We start from the raw sequence: 6,817 nt of genomic DNA, 5'->3' as shown, positions 1-6,817 counted from the left end.
CCTCACTCCCTATCTCGCCTTCTGCCTTGTGTCCACCACCGTGTCCCGGGTCACTCCTACCAATGTCACTCCTGCCAGTATTCCCTCCAGATTCTCTACTGAAAGCACCCTAGTCTCATACAACACAGATCCCCCAACTCCAACCCGTCTGCTCCTTCTCACTTCCTAGTCCTGAATCCTGCTTTATTTTCTCTGTGCCAAGCATCACTCTCTGAACGTTACACAGCCTGGCTATTCCCTGTTAGTGTAAGACTGGGTTATTCCCTAGTGAGTTTCCAGCGTCTACATGGCACCTGGCCTACAGCAGGAGCCATGAATGAATGAATGAATGAATGAATGAATGAATGAATGAGTAAATGAATATGAGATAATTATTTTCCCTAAACTGACTGCATATTCTATGTAGTAAATTTCAGGCCACATAAAGTGGCATCTTAAAAAAAATCAATATTGGCTTCTTTGTGGCCTTACAATTACCTTGAACAAATCACACACACAGGATATCTCTGAGTTTCAATTAATCCAGAGGGAACCACTAAAAGGACTTAGGATACAGAGCAGAAGATACCAGCCTAGTCTGCAGAGTAACCAGTCCGAGATTAGAAGTCCCTGATGAGCCATCCCCGAATGAATGGAGAGAACATTTCCTGGCTTACGGGAAGGAGAGCCGAAGCCAAGGGAAGTGCCTCGTTCAGCTGGATTAGTTATTGGAAACTCGTTTCCCTAGGCCAGCCAGTCCTTCCAGACGCTGAGAGTCTGTGGCTGTCTAGTCTCTTCTCCAGGGGCGTGGGATCACGGGAGATGGGCCTGCTGCATCAGCTCCTGGCTCCTGCCTTCCGGCCCCCGCAGTCCATTTGAAGGCGCAATGGAAGAGAAGCGCCCGTGCTCTCAGGGCCAAAGCCGCAAGCCAGTCCTAGAGAGCTTCCAGAGAGAGGCCCTCCAGTCCTAGCCGGCTTCCCCAACTCTGCCTCCATGCTCTGAAACTGACCCAGAAAAGCAGGCACGTTAGCAACTGGCAGTGTTTCTCTCTCAGATACGGGAACTGTGTGTGCTTGATTAGGATCTTGAGTGAAATAAGCCATCATTTCATTGAGAATGTCTCAGAGCTCAAAGTTTCTTTCTATGTATGCATAATTAATATTCTACCTCTTTGAAGATAAATGTTATCTATCCAACTCTGCAAATGGATCATTTCCCCTTGGCTATTACTATGTCGTCTCCTTTCCCAAAATAAAATAAAATACAAAGACAAAATGGTATGTTAAAAAAAAAATCCTCGCTAAAAATGATTTACATTTTTATTCCCAACATGAAAAGCTCAAGAATGTTTTTAATGCCTGTCCAGCTTGAAACCCGCTGCAAATGTCTTACAACATTTTGTAACAGGCTTTTCCCATCTGTGCTGAAAGCAGCTGATGATTTAATGCAAATTGTTATTGTTTCGCAATCTCCCAGCGATCTTTGCTATTTTGGATTAGCATCCGAGGCCTTTTTTTGCATCTGCTACAGAAGCCCGACTGTGAGGAACTGGCGTTTCGTCGAAAGCTGCGCCCTGCTTTCCTCGTGTTTCAGATCCTCCTCAGTTTCCAACATTATCACTTAACTCTTCCTTTTCTCAACCTTGAAACCTGGCTTAGAAATGAACCCCTTCCGGTCTGAGGGTCTTAAACACTGAAGCAGAGGAGGCAGAGCATGAAACTGTGGTCACCAGCAAGGGAGCCTAGGAGGCTCTGCACATCCACATGGAAGCCTGGCTAAAACATCTATTTCAGTAGACTTTTCAAATTGATGACACCCAGTGCCTGAAGTGTAAATGAACCATTATATGTATATGTGTATAATGCATTTGCATACATATATAATATGTAATTTTATAATATAAATAGTATTATGATTCACAAAATATTTTAAATTAAAAAAAATTTTTTTAGATGGATTCTCATTCTGTTGCCCAGGCTGGAATGCAGGGGCGTGATCTTGGCTCACTGCAACCTCTACCTCCTGGGTTCAGGCGATTCTCTTGCCTCAGCCTCCCTAGTAGGTGGGATTACAGGTATGCACCACCACACCCAGCTAATTTGTTTTTGTTTTTTGTATTTTTAGTAGAGACGGGGTTTCATCGTGTTAACCAGGCTGGTTTCAAACTCCTGACCTCAAGTGATCCACCTGCCTCGGCCTCCCAAAGTGCTGGGATTACAGGTGTGAACCACCGTGCCTGGCTTTAAATTTAAAAAAAAAAAAATGTTAAAGACGTGGTCTTGCTCTGTTGCCCAGGCTAGAGTGCAATGGTGTGATCATAGCTCACTGCGGCCTTGAACTCCAGGGCTCAACCAAACCTCCCATCTCATCCTCCCAAGTAGTTAGGCCTATAGGTGCATGCTGCCATGCCCGGCTAATTTTTTTTTTTAACTTTTTATAGAGATGGGGGTCTTGCTATGTTGCCCAGGCTGGTCTCAAACTCTTGGCCTCCTGCTTGACCTCCCAAAGTGCTGGGATTAAAGGCTTCAACCTTTCATCATACCCATAAAATTTATTTTCAAAGGATTACTAATTTTGCAATTGTTTATACTTTATGTTGTGCTTATTTTCCTCATCAATGAAAAGTACAATGACCATCAAGTAAGGAATTTAAAATTACCTAAAGTAAAATATTTTTATTTGATAAAAATGTTGCATCACAAGTAGGGGTCACAGTTGGGACAATGAGTTTTGGGTTCTCATTGAGCCACTCATCACCTGGCAAGTCTCAAATTCTCGGTTTCTCAGTCTCCTCATGTGTAAAATTGAACTATCATTTCTCTAGCCTGCTTCCCAGGGTTTGGGGACTCAAGAAGAAAAGATGGGAATGTTTTGCAAATTGTAAAGTGCTAAGCAAACAAATCCACCAAAACAAGTGAGAAACCAGGAGTGGACTTTGCAGGTTCATATTTTGCGGGAATGCTTTGGTTGCTGGGACCGGAATGGGAGCTCCTTGGGCCTGGATAGAAGTCAAGCCAAGCAGATAAAATTAAAGCAAGTTTGGAAATGGAGCTCCAAGTCAGGGCATGTGCACAGCAAATTCACTTTGAGGCTTTACCAGTTCAAAGGTTTGCTGTACTCCAAAACATCCCACGTTCTTTGGCGAGCCCTAATCTGACCCATCTCAGTGTTGTCAGCCAATGTTTTTACCTATTTAATCCCACTGTAAACAACTGCAATGCATACGTTGCTGCTGACAACTCGAGCTGGGTAAACTCAAGTCAGATACGAACTGAACCCTGAAACCAGATCATTAGCCCGGGTCATGACTGGTTTAGAAGTTTGTGTTGTTTTCCTTCCGTCGCTTGCCAGCAATCTATGGCACTTTCCCCCTCATAGTTTGCAGTCAGCTGGGCCCAGAGCCATGCGAAGCTGTTTTTAATGGCAAAACCTTCAAAGTTGTACTTAAAATATTTGCATCATAAAATCCCTCATGGAAGCCAAACCTCGGTTTCAGAAGGAACCTTCTCGCAAGAGGGGAGACTGCCTCCAGCGAGCGAAGAAGGGCCCCTGCTCACGCTCCCTCCTCCCGCAGACGATCTGCTGAGGCTGCCGACACCCTGTGGGACCAGATCATCGAGAGGCATCCACAGAGTCTAGGAACAAACTCGAAATGGCTTTTCTAAGCCAGCAACGGTGTGAGGTGACTCAGCAGTTCACCGTGCAATTCAGAAAAAAAGGTGTTTTCACACATTTAATTGATCCTGTGAGCAAGTAAGTGCTAAGCAGGAAAGATGAGGAATTGTTCAGCTTCACAGTGGGAGGACTCAGTTCCTTGCCTCCCGCCCTCTTGTCCCATGTTCAGCGTTAAACAGACCCATCCGGAGTGGGGCAGGCCAGCACAGATACCATGTGCTTAAAAAACATACAAATCAGGAAATAAAAACTGATGATTTAAATCGGAGCTCAGAAAGGGAAAAAAAAAATAATGAGAAAAAGTGGTTATCTTCTTCAGGAAAGGATTTTTGATCTTAGGGGATCCATAATGGAATTCTTTAAAGGTGAAATTCCCTATCATGTCTCAGCCTTTTTTGGCTAAGATCAAGTGTGAAAGTGAAATTCCCTGTGATGGGGCTTATGATGGGACTTAACTGAAGGCAACTAAATTTATGGACAGAGGACATCCATAGGCTTTTACTTTGCTGAATGGAATAGGAAAGCCTAGGAGAGGAGAGGGATGCCTGCTAGTGAGAAAGATGCTAAATTCTGGAGACAAGAACCCATCTAGCTGGGTGTGATGGCTCACCCCTGTAATCTCAGCACTTTGGGAGGCTGAGGCAGGGGGATTGCCTGGGGTCAGGAGTTCAAGACCAGTCTGGCCAACATGGTGAAACCCCGTCTCTACTAAAAATAACAAAAATCAGCCAGGCGTGGTGGTTCACACATAATCCCAGCTACTTGGGAGGCGGAGACAGGAGAATCACTTGATCCGAAGAGGCTGAGGTTGCAGTGAGCTGAGATTGCACCACTGCACTCCAGCCTGGGCAAGAAAGCAAGACTCTGTCTCAAGGGGGAAAAAAAATCCTTCTATATGGGATGCAATGAGAATCTTCCCTTTTCTCCATAAGCACCAAAGCAGAATATCAGTTTCTTGTTTAAAAAAAAAATTCTTTAAAGCTTATGTTCAGAATTACAACTCTCATCCCTGACACATTAAAAAAAAGTCAATTTTATTCCACCAGCTTTTGTGATCTAATCATTACTCAGAGCTGAAGGTGGTTTTCCATTAAAGCATCTCCGTCACTCTCACTTTCTGACCTGTGAACGTTCTTATTAGCTGCCTTATTAAGATGATATCCTGTCTCTGAAGAAAAGATTATCTCCTTACCTGACATGTCATTATCCAAGTAATCTTTGTTCCCTCCTCCCCACCCCAGAAGAAGAAAAAAGCTGACTGTTAACTAGACATTTAAATGTATGGTACACTGTGCTATTGGAAGGAAGACGTTTCTAATGGAATGTACCTGGAGGTGGGTAGTTGAACCTCATGACTTACTCTTCCATGACTAGCAAACAAAGCCAGAAAGTAAGAAGTACCTGCCTCATCCTAGATTGGTTTCAGAAACACCTGAGCTTTAAGGACTCATCGTATGAAATAAGAAACCCATTAAAGTACCAAAGATAGAATGACATATGCAAAACTACATATACCTGTTATGTGAATATGCAAATGTGTGCACTTTCTAATAAAAAATATTGGAGCAGGGCAGCATTCTTGACGACTGCCGTATGTGGGTGAAACAAGGGCAATGGCGTGGACAGAGAAGTCACCGGGATGCCTGGTCTCCCACTCGCTGTCTCCTCATTGTGATACTTCTTGTGGCCAATGATCACAAAGAAGACACCCGACAAAGTGGTTTGCTTATTTTCCACCCCTTTTCAAAATGGGTTTGAAATGAAACTAACTATCCCAACTCCATGAAACAGAAAATTCATTGGGTTTACCCTCTCTCATTGGATCTATTGGACTTCATTGGCAGAAACACAGAGAAGTTGGGGTCCTACTCTCTGCCCTGTTCTGGGACAGCCCTGTTAATTGTGGGGTGCTTTTGTAACCCAGGGTCCTCGGGTTTTCTGGGAACCTGTGGAAAAGTGCCCACTGGTAACTGTTGCACCCTGAGTTCTCCTTACTTCACAACAGTTCCAGGAAGCAACCCAGACCCAGCAAAATAAAAACTAGTTGGATCCAGAGGTGCCTGAGTTGGAGGGAACTTTGGTGAACTCTTCTCCTTACTGCACTGAACACCCCACCCAGGGAGGAACTTATTTGCCATTTTCTACCCATGCGAAGGATGTAGAAGCCTGATCAATGACTGTCCCTGCACCATCCTTACTCCACCTCACAGGGGTGTCCAGTCTTTTGGCTTCCCTGGGCCACGTTGGAAGAAGAATTGTCTTGGGCCACACATAAAATACACTAACATTAACTAACGATAGCTGATGAGCTAAAAAAAATTTTTTTAAATCGCAAAAAAAATCTCCTAACATTTTCAGAAGGTTTACGAATTTGTGTTGGGCCGCATTCAAAGCCATCCTGGGCCACATGTGGCCCTTGGGCTGCAGATTGGACAAGCTTGACATACGATGACTCAGCTCACCAGCCCAATAAAAGCCGTTCTCACCTCCGTTCAGGGAGGTACTACTTTTGGGAACTATCTCTTGTGTCCTCCTCACCCATTGCCAGTAATAAAACCCTTGGTGAAGTCCTCCCTGGCTGTGGTCATTGGACCATGAACCGCCAAGTGATTGAACCCTAACACTTTGACCTTTGAGCTGTCCTCGGTCTGACCACAGAAAGAGAAGGTGGATGGCAGGGCTTCAATTACATATAATATAGATATGCTATGCAGTATTCTTATAATTTCTAATACAAATGACTATATACTGTCTTAATGGACTAAGAGTGGAAATGATGCCATAGTGGAGACCATCTTTTCCAAAGGACAGGTGAGTTCCCCCACTTCTATCCTCATCCGAGAGTGGGCTCCAGGGTCTCCCTTGCTCTCCTTTCATGCAATTGCGGCTTCTGAGGGAACTGGGCAGATCCCAGTGCCCATCTTGACAGCACCTGGGCCGGCTCCTCCTTGGGACACGCCCTCCCAGGGGATACCCTTGAGTCTTAGCAAAAGGTCCTGAAGCCAGGAGGCTGGTCGACTGAGTCAAGATTGCTTCCTGGAGCCTATTTTGACTTCTCTGTGGACCATTCCTACTTCTCTTCCCAGTGCTACTCAAACTGTCAGTTTCAACCCACAGGTCCCTTTGTGCTTTGGGTTCCCACCGTGCGATTATTGCCTCTCCT

This window comes from Theropithecus gelada, chromosome 9 (assembly GCF_003255815.1).
Source record: "Theropithecus gelada isolate Dixy chromosome 9, Tgel_1.0, whole genome shotgun sequence".
Classification (NCBI taxonomy): domain Eukaryota; kingdom Metazoa; phylum Chordata; class Mammalia; order Primates; family Cercopithecidae; genus Theropithecus; species Theropithecus gelada.
This window is presented reverse-complemented; position numbering follows the sequence as displayed.